Consider the following 21,512-nt stretch of genomic DNA (forward strand, 5'->3'; position numbering starts at 1 on the left):
GTTTGATCTTGCTATTCGGTTAGAGCTGGATAAAACCAACCCAACCTCGACTTGATGCGCTTGCTTGTCGTCCACCTTGAGTGCACAGTAGAGTCGTGGAGCACTAAGCTACGTCGGCAAGACGAGTACCATGTTTGTGCCGGCCGATGTCTCATCATCGGCTTTCCTTTGTTTGGGCGCCACTCCATTTTCCGTGGACGACCCTCTTCATCCGGGGTTCGCCGAGACCTTTGCGGCCAGATCAGGTCGTGCCTTCCTTAGCGTATGCGGGTATAACCTTTCGGCTTCCTCCGGGCCGCGCAATCGCTGAACCACGCGCTTTTGGGAGCAGGCTGAGTCCGTCGGGGCACCACCTCGGCCGGTGGTACTGTCTTCTTCTACTTCCCCCTCGTCTTCGAATCCTCAAGATCTGCCCAACGAGGTGACTCGGCGCGTTTGCTTTGTGGCGGGAGAGGCCCTAGGCGCTCGAACACGGACACGTTGGCTGCCTCCTTCTTCTTCTTGTTGCATTACGGGCAATTGCCGATTGTGGGCAATCGGCTCATTCCTGAGTCCCGGCGAGTGTACGAAGAAAGGGCGGTCCGGTGCTTGGCGTTGTCATCTCGCTCCCTTGATTTTTCCGTGGCACGGCGCTCGTGCTCCTCCTCATCGTGATCATGCGACGATGTCTTACGGCTTCTCTAGCCGGACGATCTCCTTCATCATCATAGTTGGTCCGACGGCGTTGGTCATGCTTGACTCACATATTTGTTGAGGAGGTGATCGAGAGAGGGTCGTCGATATCTTATATTCTTCACCTCTCCCTCTGTGACGTAGCGCTTGCCATCATGACGGAGCCGATCGCGTGGAGCGGCCTCCTCTGTATCCTTGCTATGAGAGCAGCTGCCCTCATCTCCATCTTTGCCGAGTGGTTCCCGGGTCCTACCATGTTGATGCTTGAGCGAGGGACCTGGTCGGCAACCCTCGGGGTAGGTGACTTCCACCATGTTAACGGCGGGGAAGGGTTGGGTGTCGACCTTCATGGCGTCTCTGGTTGAAAATTAGCCGCCCCTTCTCTATCGCCGCTTGGATGTGCGACGCCACACCACTGCGGTCGTTGGTGGCATGGGAGAGCGAGTTGTGGAATTTGCGGTACGGCCTTCCGTTTAGCTCTTTCGCCGTGGGGAACTTGAGACCTTCGGGAATCGTCAACTTGTTTCTCCTTGAGCGGGAGGTCGAAGATTTGTTCGGTCTTGGTCACGTCAAAATCAAATCCCACGGGCGGCCACTGGTGGCTTTACCCATTTGCGGGACACGGGGTTCCTCCCGAGTCCACTCAGCCATTGCTACTTCTTGGTCTCCCGCGAGCACTTCATCTTCCTCTCGTATCGACCATGACTACGCACGCTTGAACTTGTCTTGGTACGAGGTCCGGGTGGCGTTGTTCATATGCGATAGTTTACGAACCATGTGCGCCGGCGAGGGATAATCTGCTTGGGAGGCCATGTCCTTGAGCTGTGTTGCAAGGCACTGCTACTTGCTAACTCGATTGCTTCCTTTTCGGTTATACGAACCGAATAACATCGGTTCCTAAGATTCCTGAAGCGGCTGGATGTACTCTGTCACCGTTTCTCCGCGCTTCGACGTAGATTGTGCTAGATCGGCAATGCTAGACTCGGAAGCTTCGAATGGTATTGCATATGGAGCCTGTTCTTCCAATTGCTTCCAAGGCTGGATGGAGTTTGCTGGCAAAGAGGTGTACCATCCAAAAGCCGATCCCGTGAGGGACTGTGAAAAGAGCCTCACGCGTAGCTGATCCGACACACGAAGCCGGTCCTAGTTGAGCCAAATATCGGCCGACGTGCTCGATGGAGCTGGAGCCATCTGATCCACCGAATTTGGAGAAGTCGGGGAGCCGATATTTAGGTGGCGGCGGGATCATCTCGTAATCGTCGGGGTACGGCTTGGAATAGCCGACTCGCCCTTCTTTTCGGCACCATGCCGGACTGGTCTCTCGGTATGGTGCTCGATCCGATCCATTGTCTTTGGCTGTAGGAGTTGCACTGCGAAGATTCGCCGGGGTGGCGTACTTAGCCAGCCATGTTTGCTTTTCCAGCTACGAGCCAAGCTGCGGAGGCTGGGCTCGGGAGTTTCGTCGGTGTGGCGTACTTAGTTAGCCACGTCTGCTTCTCAAGCTCTGTTGCTGACGTTCCTACTGTCAACGCCGGAGTCCCCGATGTTGTGGCCTGGTTTGTGAGTGCCTAGTTACCACAATCTGGCACATACGTGCACGCGTATCCTTGAGGGATCTCCTTAGGCGCCTCAGTCAAGAACTGGTAGTCGCTAGGGTCACCACCAATCTTGTAGACGACGAATGCCGGTGTAGTCGGCACTTCGGCGAGTGCTGCCAACGCATATGGCAGCGGTGGACGGGACTGGAATGGCAACTCTCCTTGATGAGTCCCGAGAGCTGGTCCTGACGGCGAGTACTGGTGGCTCATGATCTCCTGGATTACGCGCAGAGCGACACGCTCCAACACGTTGACCAAGTTTTCAGAGTGGCGATGTAGCGAGTGAGCCACCAAGTAGTTGATCTCCTCGCCGCGGTCCCCGGTGCGTTCCTCCGACGGGGCGAGAGAGGTCTATCCCATCGAGTGCACCTTGCGGTGAGAATCCCTTCCATCGATGCCATGGGAACGGGTTCTGCGAAAAGAGCCGATGAGGTCGGCTTCGAGGGTGGCCTTGATCTCGTTGTATTGCTTCTTGAGCTCGTCAGGCAGCTCCTCGTAGGTGACTGGCGTGCCGTCCGCCATCTCAGACGTAGATGGCGATGTGGTTGATGTAGACGTTTGTCCCACCGGGCGTGCCAGAATGTGTTGACTGCCAAAACCCACCGGCGGGCAGCGGCCTTGTCAACACCGTAGAGCCGGGAAGAGCCTAGAGCTGCGGCTGGCTGAGACCCCTCCGAGCGACGGCCCGCAATGCTCTTCTGGTCACACGCGGCGATGCGAAGTGCAGGGCGTGCCACCGACCTATACACTGGTCGGGAAGGTGATGGGGATGCCTCGCTTAGTTTCTGCGGGGCATACATGTAAACGTTAAATACGAGCCTCGATCGGCTCTCGAGGTTATCCTGTGAATCGGCTCAAAGAGCCGATCCACCCATGATTCGTACGGGGTGCACGAATACTTGGTGGTCCTGCTTGATCAAGATAAAGCTAATTAGATCTACGACGATTTAGGGTTTTCACCGCATAATCGGATCATCCTACTCCGAGGTTGGGCCTCGCGGCCACGCACGGTGCTCGTAAGCCGATCCTAAACAAGGCCTAAAAACCAACGTGAAGTTGATCCTCGGAACATCCTGTTTAGGACTTGCGAACGCCACCCTACGTGCCCTTGGATCCTCCCCCTTTGTAAGGCCTAACTATTGCGAGATATTAAACTAATCCTTGTAGAACAAGGAGCAATCGTAACGGATCAGATCTACTAAATAATGATCAAGCGGGGTGCCGCCCCCACACTGAGATAGGTGTGAGGGCGGCTAGATATGCAAGGGTTGCACTACGTAAGCATGCTTAAACGAAGAACAATGCTAACCCTAACACATCTATGATAACTACGTTGCTCGCCATCAAAAGCGCTTCAGTACGAGCAACGCATGAACAACGTGGGGCTTGTGCTGCCTAGATCGCAAGATGCGATCTAGGCCGCATGTCGCTTACCTGATAGAAACCCTCGAGACGAAGGAGTTGGCGATGCGCCGAGATTGGTTTGTTTTGGGTTGAACGTGAGTTGTTGTTTATTCCATAAACCCTAGGTACATATTTATAGTCCGAGGGACTTTCTAATGTGGGCGTGCACCAAACCGTGCACGGGTAAGATTCTACTTTCTAAACTAAGATGCAATCTAATATTTTACAGATACAAGGGCAATGAAGCCCAACTTAGCATAACAGGCCGATTCACATAATTCTCCATGTATACTTCCTTTAAGCCCATCTTGATTGCGGCCCACCTCTGACTCGATTAAATTCTGGTGATAACAATAACCTGTATGTGTATAGTAGGCAGCACAAAATCGTGTATAATACAAGCAAATTCTGTGGCGCACTGAAAATCAATTCTGTGGCGCACATTTTTCTGTGGCGCACCTAAGCACCCGTGCGCCACAGAAACCTTAATTATGTGGCGCATGGGCCGGTGCGCCACATAAACCTTATTTTTGTGGCGAATTTTCTGTGGCGCACCGACCATGCGCCACAGAATCATTTTTTGGTGCGCTACTGATGAGGCTTTTCCTACTAGTGGTTCATGCTTTAATACAACTTGGGACGGTGAGGGAAGGCTAATGGTGTGATTGCTGGGTCGATGGAGCTCGGTTTGAGAAGAATACATGCCATCGATGCCCATGTCAAGAGGGAGAGAGGGAGAAGGGCTAGGTGGGGTGGTTCCATGCGTGCTGGTGGTGCATGAAGGGTGCAGGTCGTGCATGAGAGGCAGGGTGTGGATCTTGTGTGGTTTGGAAACTAGAGAGAGGCGTGTAGAGAGATGGTGCATGGGTGGGTGGCATGGCATGGCCGGCCAAAATGGTTGTGCATGCCCAAAAGGGACAAGCACCAAGTGCAATGGGTGGAGTAGCTAGTAGGGAGTTGATGATGATGCAAGACAGAAAGGATGGAGTGAATTCAAGCATAGGAAGAGAAAAGAGAGAAAAGGAAGGGTGTGCATGATCACATGCAAGAAGAGCTTGATGTAGTTGACAATATAAGGTCAAAGGTGAATTTCATTCAAATATCCCTTGAAGATTTTTAAGGAGACAAGAAGGTATTTTGAAAATAAAAAAGGTCTATTTTCAAAGCAAAGCATAGTAGATTTTTCTCAAATTTTGTTGACATCAAAAGGTGCAAGAAATGGTGTATGCACCACTACCATGCATTTTGGTAAATAGGAAAATAAGATAAAGAAAATAATTTTCTAGAAATTATTTTTGAAAGGAAAAGATGTGATACAACATATCAACAAGTTTCCCTATTTTTATTAAAAGAAGGGTTTTGAAAATAGTATGGCAAAGACTAGAAATATATTAGTAGTCAAAATAGAGGAGAAGTAAATTAGGGGTTAAGGGAGTTTTCGAAAAGTACTAGAAATAACTGGATTGGTGAAATAATAATTTTGGGAAATATGAATCTCAAGGGTGGATGATTACTACATAATGTAGCCATCATATCCACTCGGTTTTGTGAAGATTAGACTTGAATTTTAAAGAAAAACAAAAGAGTAGAGTGGAAGAAAGGATCTATAGCTAAAACATTGGATATGGTAGAAGATCAAGTCGAATATAAGGGTTGCAAGGATAGAATGGGACATGCAAGATGTGGAAGTTGTAAAGGGTGTTGCATAGATGAGATACATTTCTTGAGTTCACCCCTAACAGATGTGGGTGCCTAGAGATCAACTGCCAAATTTGAACTTTTTAAGCCTGCCAAAAACAGATGTTTGACTTGGCCTCAAAACCATCAAGGATAAGTGGGTATATGAGCGATTTGGTCCAAGGAAATGGTATGGTTGGGAAGTGCTCAAGACAAGGTAGGCATAGGACAAAGTGCATTGCCTTAGAGGGGGCAAGGGGCAGTTTAATCGAGAGGCTCCAAAATGGAACCTGATAGCAGTTTTAGGACTCAGTCAAATTTGTGGGGGTCTTATGGCTTTTGTCTAGGGTATAAGAGAGAGGTGTATTAAGGAGTAGATGATCCCAAGATTTGAATAAGGGACAAGGTGAGTTAGAATACATCACAAGGAATATCCCAAGGTAAGTGCATTGACATTGCCACAAGTTGTAACGCTCCAACTTTTGCAACCTTGTTTATGTGTCCAATGTGCGAAAATCAGGGCCAACAAAAACTTTTTGTGCTAACCTCCTGAAATAAATTTTCATGTTTGTTTGTCTTGTTTTTTGTGATAATCATGCCTATTTGAGTTGTTTGTTGAATAATATCCCGTGTGCCCCACTGAGCATGCCATTCAAAATATTACTTTCTATTTTACAAAAAATTGTATCTTGGCAACTCCTATTTATTTCAAGTGATTTACCTTTTCTAAAACAAAGAGCCAAGATTTTTTTTAAAACATCCAAACTAAGTATTTATAAAAATATAGGGATCTATAAGTTGGTATGATCCCACCACTTTCCAACCCATTATTTTATCAATATTTTACAAATTGTTTTCAAACACCATTGAAAAGTTTTAGAAAAGGAAGATGTTCGTGTCTCCACTATTTTCTGGAAAATCTCCCAAAATCTTTAATATTATATTTTAAACCCGTCTTAAAACCTACCATGACCTGATCATCATGGAGCACTTATTCAACAACTTTTTCTTGATTGTTCTGATAAGTTGTTTGTGTTTCCCTCGCTTGACTTTGTTTGATTGAGTGGACCTTGTGTATCTCTGTTTGACCTTGATTAAACTACTTTTGTGCATTTGATATACAAAATGAGCATATGTGTAGCCTCACCTATCCAAAACACATCATTTTATATTGTGGCCAGTGGGGGTATAATTTCAAAGTATTTTCTTCGAACTACTTTTCAAATAAAGTACTTTTAATATTTTCCTCTTTGTAAGCCCCAAGACCCTACTCCTTGCAAAAGGGTATTGTTTAAAATCCTAGTTTATCAAAAATATAAAATTTATCCCACTCTATGTGTGCATTCATTTGGTTTCGCAAATTTCTTTTATAAAAGTATTTTCACTAGTGTTTCTTATTTTCAAAAACAATAGAAATCGGAAGAGTACCTTTTTGGTACTAACCTTGTGTTTGGAAAAATTATGGCAATAGTACCCAATGTTTATAAATATTGTTCTTGAAAACTTCTTTAATTCAAACCCACTTGGCTAAAATCAACCTTCCACTGCGAAATTACCAAAGCAAGAGCTTATCTTTTGGTCTGTGTGAGCTATGTATAGAAACCTTCCCTAAAGAAGTCTAGTTGTTTTCAAATTTAAATGGCTTTTCCTTACACCAAACATACCCCTCCAATTTACCAGGCACCATCATCCCTTTGGCAAAAAAAATATGTGAGCTTATGCACACATGATCCATAGTATCTTTAGTTCCCATGTCCATCCCTATCTAACTAATTTCTATTCTAATCACCTCTTGCCCCATCTACGTGCTCCACCCTATTATTTTGGCACCACACCTACGCCTCCTGTGTTGAGCAAGCGAGAGGCCGGCCAAGGCCTTGCACGGGCACTCGATGCTCACAAGAGCATCTCCCTCCCTAACTTCTTGCCAAAACAATGAGAACCCCACACCTGCACAACACTCTGGTCAAGCTACTGAAGCTACAATACACTTTCTTTCTTGGCAGCACGTTGTTGGATAGAAGGGAAATGGGGGCCGATGCCTATTTATTTACATATGCCTGCCCACTCCATTTCTCCACCACCAGCTGCCTCTGTCGCCCTGGCTCTCTCTCCCTCTCACACATTCAGACCACCCTCCACAACCTCCTCCATTGCCCTATGGCTGGCCGTGGGTGCTGCCACCCTTCCTCGTTTCTTTCTCTCCCTCCGGTGGACAGGCAATTCTTTGACAATAGGGAAACGACATATTCTTCCCCTTAGGCTGCGCCATGAGCATGCTTGTTCCATCTAGTATGCCAATCGCATGCTCCCGAGGCCGCTTCTACCCCTCAGCCATCACAATCATGCTCGACCATCCGTGGTCACCCCGACCTTGCAATGCCATCACGTTCCCGAGCACCGCAACCTCCTCAGCTTCATTCATCGTTTCAAACCTGTGAAGTACCATGTCATCACTTCATCGAGAGATCTAGACCCCTACCTAGCCCTCTCCTCTGTCGTCTATCATCTTTCGAACACCTACGCCGGCCTTGAAAACCCGCCTCACTCTGACCCGTATAGCACACGCCTCTTCATCCCATCGGTTGCAAGGCACCTGTTACTTCACGCCTTGCACCAAGCCACCGTTATCCTTCCCAATAGCGCTCGACCTCGAACCACCCTTGATCGGTGCTTGGTGCACCGCGTCTTGCCCCTTTTAACTCGAGCCCAAGCTTTCTCTCATCTCTCTGGCCCTCATTTCCTCCCATCCCACTCCATATCTCTCAGAGAAGCAGGAGAAGGAGCCCTCCTTTGTTTCCTCCCCGGCCGAAGAGCATGGCCGAGCCAGAGCTCCTCGTTGTGGCTGTGGCTGCCGACCGCCTCCAACCCCATCCTCTCTGTCTCGATGCCTCTCTGTCCTCACTCTTGTTTTTGTGCATCTCACCGACCCCATCTTTGTTCAGGAGCACCCGTACATGGAGGCTGGCATCAACGAGTTCGTCCGCGGCGCCGTCGACTCTATCGATGTCCGTGTCGGCATCCGGGAGCCCTTCAGCCCACATGACCCAGTCTTACATAAATGCCACTTCTAGCAAGTTCATCACACACATGCAGTGGATACACATCAACAACGTCAAGCCCAAGTCATGCCTTAGACCTACAAGCAGCTGACTGGGAGATCGTCCTAGGTCGCATAGTCGCCTTGGTAACCTCCATCGTCTTAATACTCCTCCTCATAGTATGGCCAAGTTAATACCCAGGGACAAAGCCGTGCGTACATTGGAATTGTACTCGCAAACCATCAAGGTGCTAACAATTGCTAACTTAAGGTGACAAGAGAGGAAGACAAGTTTCTCTTGTGGATATAGCATGTGAAAGAGAAGCAGTTTCTCTTGTGGATATAGTATGTGAAAGAGAAGCAGTTTCTCTTGTGGATATGGCATGTGAAAGAGAAGCAGTTTCTCTTGTGGATATAGTATGTGAAAGAGAAGCAGTTTCTCTTGTGGATATAGCATGTGAAAGAGAAGCACTTTCTCTTGTGGATATAGTATGTGAAAGAGAAGCAGTTTCTCTTGTGGATATAGCATGTGAAAGAGAAGCAATTTCTCTTGTGGATATAGTATGTGAAAGAGAAGCAGTTTCTCTTGTGGATATAGCATCCCTACTTCTCAGTTGAAGGGAGACTTCAAGGGGGTTCTATGACATCTCCATATCTTTGTTGAAGAAGATACTTCAAAATATATTCCATGACATCTCTATATCTTTGTTGAAGAAGATACTTCAAAAGATATCCTATGACATCTCCATATCTTTGTTGAAGAAGATACTTCAAAAGATATCCTATGACATCTCAATATCTTTGTTAAGCATTTCTAAAACAAAACTAGCCCTGGTTAAGTATGGCCATTTCAACTCGTACATGACCGTGGACGCGGTTATTCGAATAGATTGGTACTCTGCAGAGTTTGCGCACTTTCCCCACAAGATCCGGTAAATCCGCCGGGGTCATACCCGGTTCGCCATACAAGGGTATGCGAGTCCGGTTGTAGGCAACTACAGTGTATTTCCTCCTCCAGAGCACAACCCGGCGTCAAGGGACATCGTGACACTCCTAGAGAGTTTTGAGGTGTCTCACGCCAGCTTCAACAAACTAGAAACTAAGCATGTGCCCACTTTTGGGTAATGTGGTTGTGCGAAGTAAAGTTGGGACGGCGAACAATTATACACAGTGCTCCTTTAAAATCATTTTACCCACACTTCCGTAGTTTGTCAACAACTAACCACATACCACTTTCTGAAACATCAAGACCTTCCATTTGAAACAAAACTTGGGCAAGACTATATCCTCCCAAAGTTTTCAAAGCTTTTCCAAAACATAAAAACATCGGGGTTTCCCAATCCTAAGGTTTTAATGAGACGAACTAAGCTTGCAACAAGGGGCACGATGCTAGCCATCATACCACTAAGGAGATGATACTTGTGGTGTCAAGGGGGTCATACATACTTAGGGTAAGCATGCATAGTGTCAACACAAGTAGGACGATACCACCAGGGCATGATGCTAACCATAATACCACTAAAGGGGTGTATGTGAGGTGTCAAAGAGGATCAACATGCTTAAGGTAAGCACGCATCATCGACATAAGTAGAATGGCATAACAATGATCATGATGTTGTCCATCATACCATAAAAAGGGGTGTATGTAGGGTGTCAAAGAGGATCAACATGCTTAAGGTAAGCATGCGTTGACAACACAAAAAGAACTAACGCAAGATAAATCAAGAGACAAAGATAACAAGTAGATAACAAATTGTAACACAACAACAAGAGATCAAAAGATGGCTTGCCTTGGTTGGCTAGTCCCTGGTCTTCTTAAAATCCTTCACCAAATTTCTCTCCTTCAACTTCACCCACGTTCGTATCTAGCATCGCAAAAATAAATGAAAACATACAATTAACACATAGCTCAAGAACCAAGGTTTAAATAAAACATGATAACATAAGCAGGGGTGTTTTCTTGGAAAGATCAAAACATGTGTTGGCCATTTTAAAACAAAAATGGTGACAAAGATTTGAATAAAAACAAAGGGGTTTAGGTTCAACATTGCATGTGACACACACACTATCACTAATAGTAACAAATTAACATGAACAAAGGCTAACACTAATTTATCTAGATAGCCAGTACTAAAAAAAGACTAACACAATTGGATTTTATCAAAAATACTAATTCTACAATTTTAGGAATTAGTTAGAGTCTACAGTACACATAGAACAAGTTAATATGCCAAAAATCGTACACAAATCCTAAATATACACAGAAAGTGGCATCTGAAAGATAATTTGAAACTGGTTCTAAAGAAATTTGTTTCATTCAAAACGGATGTGCCAAAAAAACGATATTCGGAAAAGGATCACAGATACAAATTCACTTTTTAACAGGATTTGAATTTTCAAACGGAATTAAAAAGGGCGGGAAGGATCTGGGCCGTGCCAAGTGCACCGAGATGGGCCAGCCCACGGGATTTTCTAGGTGGCGCGGGAGAAAATGAAAAAGGAAAAGAAAAAGGAGTGGGCGTGCCTGTGGCGGGTCAGGCCATGCACGACCAACGTGGCCTGCATTGGCCATGTAGCCGTTGGATGGAGATCTGGCGGCCTGTGGCCGCCGTCTCCTCCACGTCCGCGTCGCACTCGCCGGTAGAGAGAAAACGGGAGGGGAGGCTGATACGTCCCAAACGTATCTATAATTTCTTATGTTCCATGCTACTTTTATGATGATACCCACATGTTTTATACACATTATATGTCATTATTATGCGTTATCCGGAACTAACCTATTGACGAGATGCCGAAGGGCCAGTTGTTGTTTTCTGCTGTTTTTGGTTTCAGAAATCCTAGTAAGGAAATATTCTCGGAATCGGACGAAATCAACGCCCAGCATCCTATTTTTCCACGAAGCTTACAGAACACCCGAGAGCCACTAGAGGGGAGCCCTGGTGGGCCCAGATGATAGGGCGGCGCGGCCAGGCTAGGGCCCGCGCCCCCCTATTGTGACACCACCTCGTCAGCCCTCCGACTCCGCCTCTTCGCCTATTTAAAGGTCCCTGACATAAAACCTCGATACGGAAAAGCCACGGTACGAGAAACCTTCCAGAGCCGCCGCCATCGCGAAGCCAAGATCTGGGGACAGGAGTCTCTGTTCCGGCACGCCGCCGGGACGGGGAAGTGCCCCCGGAAGGCATCTCCATCGACACCACCGCCATCTCCATCAACGCTGTTGTCTCCCATGAGGAGGGAGTAGTTCTCCATCGAGGCTAAGGGCTGTACCGGTAGCTATGTGGTTAATCTCTCTCCCATGTACTTCAATACAATGATCTCATGAGCTGCTTTACATGATTGAGATCCATATGATGAGTTTGTAATCTAGATGTCATTATGCTATTCAAGTGGATTTTACTTATGTGATCTCCGGAGACTCCTTGTCCCACGTGTGTAAAGGTGACAGTGTGTGCACCGTGTGGGTCTCTGATGTCTACGGGAGCTTCTATTCTTGTAGACAGTGTTGGGCCTCCAAGAGCAGAGGTTTGTAGAACAGCAGCAAGTTTCCCTTAAGTGGATCACCCAAGGTTTATCGATCTCAGGGAGGAAGAGGTCAAAGATATCCCTCTCATGCAACCCTGCAACCACAAAGCAAGAAGTCTCTTGTGTCCCCAACACACCTAATAGGTGCACTAGTTCGGCGAAGAGATAGTGAAATACAGGTGGTATGAATAAGTAGTAGCAACGGCACTAGAAAAGTGCTTTGCCCAGGACAGTAAACAAGCAGTAGTAACGCAGCAGTAGTAACGCAGCAGTAGTAACGCAGTAAAACAGTAAACAAGCAGCGATAGCAGTATTTAGGAACAAGGCCTAGGGATTAGACTTTCACTAGTGGACACTCTCAACATTGATCACATAACAGAATAGATAAATGCATACTCTACACTCTTGTTGGATGATGAACACATTGCGTAGGATTACACGAATCCTCAATGCCGGAGTTAACAAGCTCCACAATTCAATGTTCATATTTAAATAACCTTAGAGTGCAAGAAAGATCAATTTGACTAAACCAAGTACTAACATAGCATGCACACTATCACCTTCACGCCACGTAGGAGGAATAGATCATATCAATACTATCATAGCATTAGTTAACTTCACAATCTACAAGAGATCATGATCATAGCATACGCCAAGTACTAACACGGATGCACACACTGTCACCATTACACCGTGCAGGAGGAATAAAACTACTTTAATAACACATCACTAGAGTAGCACATAGATAAATTGTGATACAAAACACATTGCAATCATAAAGAGATATAAATAAGCACTTCACTACGCCATTCATAACGGTGAGTAAGTATTCTGTGAAATATAGCCTAAGAGACCCACACGGTGCACACACTGTCACCTTTACACACGTGGGACAAGGATTCTCCGGAGATCACATAAGTAAAACTCACTTGACTAGCATAGTGACATCTAGATTACAAGCATCATCATATGAATCTCAATCACGTAAGGCAGCTCATGAGATTATTGTATTGAAGTACATAGGAGAGAGATGAACCACATAGCTACCGGTACAGCCCCGAGCCTCGATGGAGAACTACTCCCTCCACATGGGAGCAACAGCGGTGATGAAGATGGCGGTGGAGATGGCAGCGGTGTCGATGGAGAAGCCTTCCGAGGGAACTTCCCCGCTCCGGCAGGGTGCCGGAACAGAGACTCCTGTCCCCCAGATCTTGGCTTCACGATGGCGGCGGCTCTGGAAGGTTTTCCGTATCGTGGTTTTTCGTATCAGGGTTTTCTCGATGGAGGCTTTAAATAGGCGGAAGGGCAGCGTCAGAGGGTCGAAGAGGCGGCGGCACCATAGGCTGGCGCGGCCAGGGCCCAGGCCGCGCCACCCTATCATCTGGGGCCCACAGGCCCCCCTGCGCGGCTCTCGAGTGTTCCGGATGCTTCCGGTGAAAATAGGAACCCGGGTCTTCGTTTCGTCCAATTCCGAGAATATTTCGTTACTAGGATTTCGAAACCAAAAACAGCGAGAAAACGAGAACCGGCACTTCGGCATCTTGTTAATAGGTTAGTTCCAGAAAATGCACGAATATGACATAAAGTGTGCATATAACATGTAGATATCATCAATAATGTGGCATGGAACATAAGAAATTATCGATACGTCGGAGACGTATCAGCATCCCCAAGCTTAGTTCCTACTCGTCCCGAGCAGGTAAACGATAACAAAGATAATTTCTTGAGTGACATGCCATCATAAACTTGATCATATTGTAAACATATGTAATGAATGCAGCGATCAAAACAATGGTAATGACATGAGTAAACAACTGAATCATAAAGCAATGACTTTTCATGAATAGCACTTTCAAGACAGGCATCAATAAGTCTTGCATAAGAGTTAACTCATAAAGCAATAATTTAAAGTAAAGACATTGAAGCAACACAATGGAAGCTTAAGTTTCAGCGGTTGCTTTCAACTTGTAACATGTATATCTCATGGATAATTGTCAACATAGAGTAATATAACAAGTGCAATATGCAAGTATGTAGGAATCAATGCACAGTTCACACAAGTGTTTGCTTCTTGAGGTGGAGAGAGATAGGTGAACTGACTCAACATAAAAGTAAAAAAGAATGGTCCTTCAAAGAGGAAAGCATCGATTGCTATATTTGTGCTAGAGCTTTTATTTTGAAAACATGAAACAATTTTGTCAACGGTAGTAATAAAGCATATGAGTTATGTAAATTATATCTTACAAGTTGCAAGCCTCATGCATAGCATACTAATAGTGCCCGCACCTTGTCCTAATTAGCTTGGACTACCGGATCTTTGCAATGCACATGTTTTAACCAAGTGTCACAATGGGGTACCTCCATGCCGCCTGTACAAAGGTCTAAGGAGAAAGCTCGCATTTTGGATTTCTCGCTTTTGATTATTCTCAACTTAGACATCCATACCGGGACAACATGGACAACAGATAATGGACTCCTCTTTAATGCACAAGCATGTGGCAACAATTATTATTCTCATATGAGATTGAGGATGTATGTCCAAAACTGAAACTTCCACCATGATTCATGGCTTTAGTTAGCGGCCCAATGTTCTTCTCTAACAATATGCATGCTCCAACCATTAAGGTGGTAGATCTCTCTTACTTCGGACAAGACGGACATGCATAGCAACTCACATGATATTCAACAAAGAATAGTTGATGGCGTCCCAGAAGCATGGTTATCGCACAACAAGCAACTTAATAAGAGATAAAGTGCATAAGTACATATTCAATACCACAATAGTTTTTAAGCTATTTGTCCCATGAGCTATATATTGCAAAGGTGAATGATGGAATTTCAAAGGTAGCACTCAAGCAATTTACTTTGGAATGGCGGATAAATACCATGTAGTAGGTAGGTATGGTGGACACAAATGGCATAGTGGTTGGCTCAAGTATTTTGGATGCATGAGAAGTATTCCCTCTCGATACAAGGTTTAGGCTAGCAAAGTTATTTGAAACAAACACAAGGATGAACGGTGCAGCAAAACTCACATAAAAGACATATTGAAAACATTATAAGACTCTACACCGTCTTCCTTGCTGTTCAAAACTCAATACTAGAAATTATCTAGACTTTAGAGAAACCAAATATGCAAACCAAATTAGCAAGCTCTAAGTGTTTCTTCATTAATGGGTGCAAAGTATATGATGCAAGAGCTTAAACATGAGCACAACAATTGCCAAGTATCAAATTATCCAAGACATTTTAGAGTTACTACATGTAGTATTTTCCAATTCCAACCATATAACAATTTAACGAAGAAGAAACTTCGCCATGAATACTATGAGTAGAGCCTAAGGACATACTTGTCCATATGCTACAGCGGAGCGTGTCTCTCTCCCATAAAGTGAATGCTAGGATCCATTTTATTCAAACAAAACAAAAAACAAAAACAAACCGACGCTCCAAGCAAAGTGCATAAGATGTGACGGAATAAAAATATAGTTTCGGGGGAGGAACCCGATAATGTTGTCGATGAAGAAGGGGATGCCTTGGGCATCCCCAAGCTTAGACGCTTGAGTCTTCTTAGAATATGCAGGGGTGAACCACCGGGGCATCCCCAAGCTTAGAGCTTTCACTCTCCTTGATCATATTGCATCATACTCCTCTCTTGATCCTTGAAAACTTCCTCCACACCAAACTCGAAACAACTCATTAGAGGGTTAGTGCACAATAAAAATTAACATGTTCAGAGGTGACACAATCATTCTTAACACTTCTGGACATTGCATAAAGCTACTGGACATTAATGGATCAAAGAAATTCATCCAACATAGCAAAAGAGGCAATGCGAAATAAAAGGCAGAATCTGTCAAAACAGAAAAGTCCGTAAAGATGGATTTTATTAGGCCACCAGACTTGCTCAAATGAAAATGCCCAAATTGAATGAAAGTTGCGTACATATCTGAGGATCATGCACGTAAATTGGCTTAATTTTCTGAGCTACCTACAGGGAGGTAGACCCAGATTCGTGACAACAAAGAAATCTGGAACTGCGCAGTAATCCAAATCTAGTATCAACCTTTCTATCAACGACTTTACTTGGCACAAAAAAAACACAAAACTAAGATAAGGAGAGGTTGCTACAGTAGTAAACAACTTCCAAGACACAAATATAAAACAAAGTACTGTAGCAAAATAACACATGGGTTATCTCCCAAGAAGTTCTTTCTTTATAGCCGTTAAGATGGGCTCAGCAGTTGTAATGATGCACTCGCAAGAAATAGCATTTGAAGCAAAAGAGAGCATCAAGAGGCAAATTCAAAACACATTTAAGTCTAACATGCTTCCTATGCATAGGAATCTTGTAAATAAACAAGTTCAAGAAGCATAATGCAACAAGCATAGAAAAACTAGACAAGCTCAACTTCAAGATTTTAAGCATATAGAGAGGTGTTTTAGTAACATGAAAATTTCTACCACCATATTTTCCTCTCTCATAATAACTTCCAGTAGTGTCATGAGAAAACTCAACAATATAACCATCACATAAAGCTTTCTTATCATGAGTCTCATGCATAAAATTATTACTCTCCACATAGGCATAATCAATTTTATTAGTTGTAGTGGGAGCAAATTCAACAAAGTAGCTATCATTATTATTCTCATCAAGTGTAGGAGGCATAGTATAATCACAACAAAATTTACTCTCCATAGTAGGTGGCACCAAAAGACCACTATCATTATAATCATCATATATGGGAGGCAAAGTATCATCAAAGAAAATTTTCTCCTCAATGCTTGGGGGACTAAAAAGATCATGAAAACCAGCTTCCCCAAGCTTAGAACTTTCTATATTATTATCAACAATGGTGTTCAAAGCGTTCATACTAATATTACTACCAGCATGCAAATAAGATTTCATAGGTTTTTTAATTTTCGCATCAAACCATCCATGTCTTAAATCAGGAAATAGAATAAGAAGCTCATTGTTGTCCATTATGCCAAACTAGTGTAAACAAGAAACAAAAAGATGCAATTGCGGGATCTAAAGGAAATAGCTTCGAGCACAAACACAACGGCGCCAGAAAAGTATCGTTACACTGGAACCGGAGTATGAGTGCCTTTTACCTTTCCTCCCCGGCAACGGCGCCGGAAAAGTGCTTGATGTCTACGGAAGCTTCTATTCTTGTAGACGGTGTTGGGCCTCCAAGAGCGAGAGGTTTGTAGAACAGCAGCAAGTTTCCCTTAAGTGGATCACCCAAGGTTTATCGAACTCAGGGCGGAAGAGGTCAAAGATATCCCTCTCATGCAACCCTGCAACCACAAAGCAAGAAGTCTCTTGTGTCCCCAACACACCAAATAGGTGCACTAGTTCGGCGAAGAGATAGTGAAATACGGGTGGTATGAATAAGTAGTAGCAACGGCACTAGAAAAGTGCTTTGCCCGGGACGAGTAAACAAGCGGTAGTAACGCAACGAGTAGTAACGCAATAAAACGAGTAAACAAGCAGCGATAGTAGTATTTAGGAACAAGGCCTAGGGATTAGACTTTCACTAGTGGACACTCTCAACATTGATCACATAACGAGAATAGATAAATGCATACTCTACACTCTTGTTGGATGATGAACACATTGCGTAGGATTACACGAATCCTCAATGCCGGAGTTAACAAGCTCCACAATTCAATGTTCATATTTAAATAACCTTAGAGTGCAAGAAAGATCAATTTGACTAAACCAAGTACTAACATAGCATGCACACTGTCAGCTTCACGCCACGTAGGAGGAATAGATCATATCAATACTATCATAGCAATAGTTAACTTCACAATCTACAAGACATCATGATCATAGCATACGCCAAGTACTAACACGGATGCACACACTGTCACCATTACACCGTGCAGGAGGAATAAAACTACTTTAATAACACATCACTAGAGTAGCACATAGATAAATTGTGATACAAAACACATTGCAATCATAAAGAGATATAAATAAGCACTTCACTACGCCATTCATAACAGTGAGTAAGTATTCTGTGAAATATAGCCTAAGATACCCACACGGTGCACACACTGTCACCTTTACACACGTGGGACAAGGAGTCTCCGGAGATCACATAAGCAAAACTCACTTGACTAGCATAGTGACATCTAGATTACAAGCATCATCATATGAATCTCAATCATGTAAGGCAGCTCATGAGATTATTGTATTGAAGTACATAGGAGAGAGATGAACCACATAGCTACCGGTACAGCCCCGAGCCTCGATGGAGAACTACTCCCTCCTCATGGGAGCAGCGGCGGTGATGAATATGGCGGTGGAGATGGCAGCGGTGTCGATGGAGAAGCCTTCCGGGGCACTTCCCCGCTCCGGCGAGGTGCCGGAACGGAGACTCCTGTCCCCCGGATCTTGGCTTCGCGATGGCGGCGGCTCCGGAAGGTTTTCCGTATCGTGGTTTTTCGTATCGGGGTTTTCTCGATGGAGGCTTTAAATAGGCGGAAGGGCAGCGTCGAGAGGGTCGAAGAGGCGGCGGCACCATAGGCTGGCGCGGCCGGGGCCCGAGCCGCTCCACCCTATCATCCGGGGCCCACGGGGCCCCTCTCAGCGGCTCTCGGGTGTTACGGATGCTTCCGGTGAAAATAGGAACACGGGTCTTCGTTTCGTCCAATTCCGAGAATATTTCGTTACTAGGATTTACGAAACCAAAAACAGCGAGAAAACGAGAGCGGCACTTCGGCATCTTGTTAATAGGTTAGTTCCAGAAAATGCACGAATATGACATAAAGTGTGCATATAACATGTAGATATCATCAATAATGTGGCATGGAACATAAGAAATTATCGATACGTCGGAGACGTATCAGTCTCTTAGGCTATATTTCACAGAATACTTATTCACTGAGTTATGATTTGAGTTGGATGTCTCTATGAAATTGTGGTGTGTTAGTACCTCCTATGAATGCTCAAAGTGACAGCGTGGGGTGTTCATTAGTACTTGGGAATACATCTTTAAGGTTTGCCTACATGATGAATTAGTGTTCGTTATCTTGCCAAAGAGTAATTCAGAGTAGCATAGTGAAGTGCTTATTTATATCCCTTTATGATTGCAATGTTGAGAGTGTCCACTAGTGAAAGTATGATCCCTAGGCCTTGTTTCCAAACATGGAATCTCCGTTTATTTACTGTTCTGTTGCATGTTTACTCGCTGCCATATTTTATTCAGATTGTTATTACCACTCATATACATCCATATTACTTGTATTTCACTATCTCTTCGCCGAACTAGTGCACCTATACATCTGACAAGTGTATTAGGTGTGTTGGGGACACAAGAGACTTCTTGTATCGTGATTGCAGGGTTGCTTGAGAGGGATATCTTTGACCTCTTCCTCCATGAGTTCGATAAACCTTGGGTGATCCACTTAAGGGAAACTTGCTGCTGTTCTACAAACCTCTGCTCTTGGAGGCCCAACACTGTCTACAAGAATAGAAGCACCCGTAGACAACAAGCACTTTTCTGGCGCCGTTGCCGGGGAGGAAAGGTAAAAGGCACTCATACTCCGGTCCCAGGTAACTAAGTACTTTTCTGTTGCCGTTGTGTGTGTGCTCGAAGCTATTTCCTTTAGATCCTGCAATTGCATCTTTTTGTTTCCTGTTAAACACTAGTAAGGCATAATGGAAAACATCTGTGAGCTTTTTGTACTATTTCCTGAGTCAAGACATGAATGGTTTAGTGCGAAAATTAAAAAACCTATGGAACCTTATTTGCATGCTAGTAGTAATATTAGTATGAACGCTTTGAACACCATTGTTGATAATGATATAGAAAATTCTAAGCTTGGGGAGGTCGGTTTTGATGAGAATGATCTCTTTAGCCCTCCGGGTATTGAGGAGAAAGTTTATGTTGATCATGATATGCCTCCTATATATGATGATTATAATGATAGTGGTCTTTTGGTGCCGTCTACTATGGAGAGTAAATTTTATTGTGATTATACTATGCCGCCTACACTTGATGAGAATAATAATGATAGCTACTTTGTTGAATTTGCTCCCACTACAACTAATGAAATTGAGTATGCTTAGGTGGAGAGTAATAATTTTATGCATGAGACTCATGATAAGAATGCTTTATGTGATAGTTATATTGTTGAGTTTGCTCATGATGATACTGGATATTATTATGAGAGAGGAAAATATGGTTGTAGAAATTTTCATGTTACTAAAACAACTCTCTTTTTGCTGCACTTGTTTTATCTTTCTATGCTTGTTGCATTATGCTTCATGAATTTGTTTATTTACAAGATTCCTTTTCATAGGAAGTGGGTTAGGCTTAAATTTGTTTTGAATTTGCTTCTTGATGCTCTCTTTTGCTTCAACTCTTATTTCTTGCGAGTGCATCATTAAAACTGCTGAGCCCATCTTAATGGCTATAAAGAAAGCACTTCTTGGGAGATAACCCATGTATTTATTTTAATACAGTACTTTTTTTTATATTTGAGTCTTGAAAGTTGTTACTACTGTAGCAACCTCTCCTTATCTTTATTTTATTGCATTGTTGTGCCAAGTAAAGTCTTTGATAGTAAAGTCAATACTAGATTTGGATTACTACGCAGAAATAGATTTCTTGCTGTCACGAATTTGGGTATGATTCTCTGTAGGTAACTCAGAAAAATATGCCAATTTACGTGCATGATCCACAGATATGTACGCAACTTTCATTCAATTTGAGCATTTTCATCTGAGCAAGTCTGGTGCCTCTTTAAAATTCATCTTTACGGACTGTTCTGTTTTGACAGATTCTGCCTTTTATTTCGCATTGCCTCTTTCGCTGTGTTGGATGGATTTCTTTGTTCCATTAACTTCCAGTAGCTTTTTGCAATGTACAGAAGTGTTAAGAATGATTGTGTCACCTCTAAATATGTGAATTTTTGATTATGCACTAACCCTCTAATGAGTTCGTTTTGAGTTTGGTGTGGAGGAAGTTTTCAAGGGTCAAGAGAGGAGGATGATACAGTATGATCAAGAAGAGTGAAAAGTCTAAGCTTGGGGATGCCCCCGTGGTTCATACCTGCATATTTCAAGAAGACTCAAGCATCTAAGCTTGGGGATGCCCAAGGCATCCCCTTCTTCATCGACAAATTATCAGGTTTCTTCTCTTGAAACTATATTTTTATTCGGTCACATCTTATGTACTTTACTTGGAGCGTATGTGTGCTTTTATTTTCGTTTTGTTATTTTTATTCTCTGAATAAATGCTTGTGTGGGAGAGAGACACGCTCCGCTGGTTCATATGAACACTTGTGTTCTTCGCTTTATCTTTAATGTTCACGGTGAAGGTTGAAACTGCTTCGTTAATTGTTATTTGGTTGGAAACAGAAAATGCTGCATGTGGTAATTGGTATAATGTCTTGAATAATTTGATACTTGGCAATTGTTGTGCTCATATAGATCATATTTAAGCTCTTGCATCATGTACCTTGTACCCATTAATGAAGAACTACATAGAGCTTGTTAAAATTTGGTTTGCATGATTGATCTCTAGAGTCTAGATATTTTACTGGTTAAGGTGTTTGAACAACAAGGAGACAATATAAAG

The sequence above is a fragment of the Lolium rigidum genome, unplaced genomic scaffold (genome assembly GCF_022539505.1).
Source record: "Lolium rigidum isolate FL_2022 unplaced genomic scaffold, APGP_CSIRO_Lrig_0.1 contig_36872_1, whole genome shotgun sequence".
Taxonomy (NCBI): domain Eukaryota; kingdom Viridiplantae; phylum Streptophyta; class Magnoliopsida; order Poales; family Poaceae; genus Lolium; species Lolium rigidum.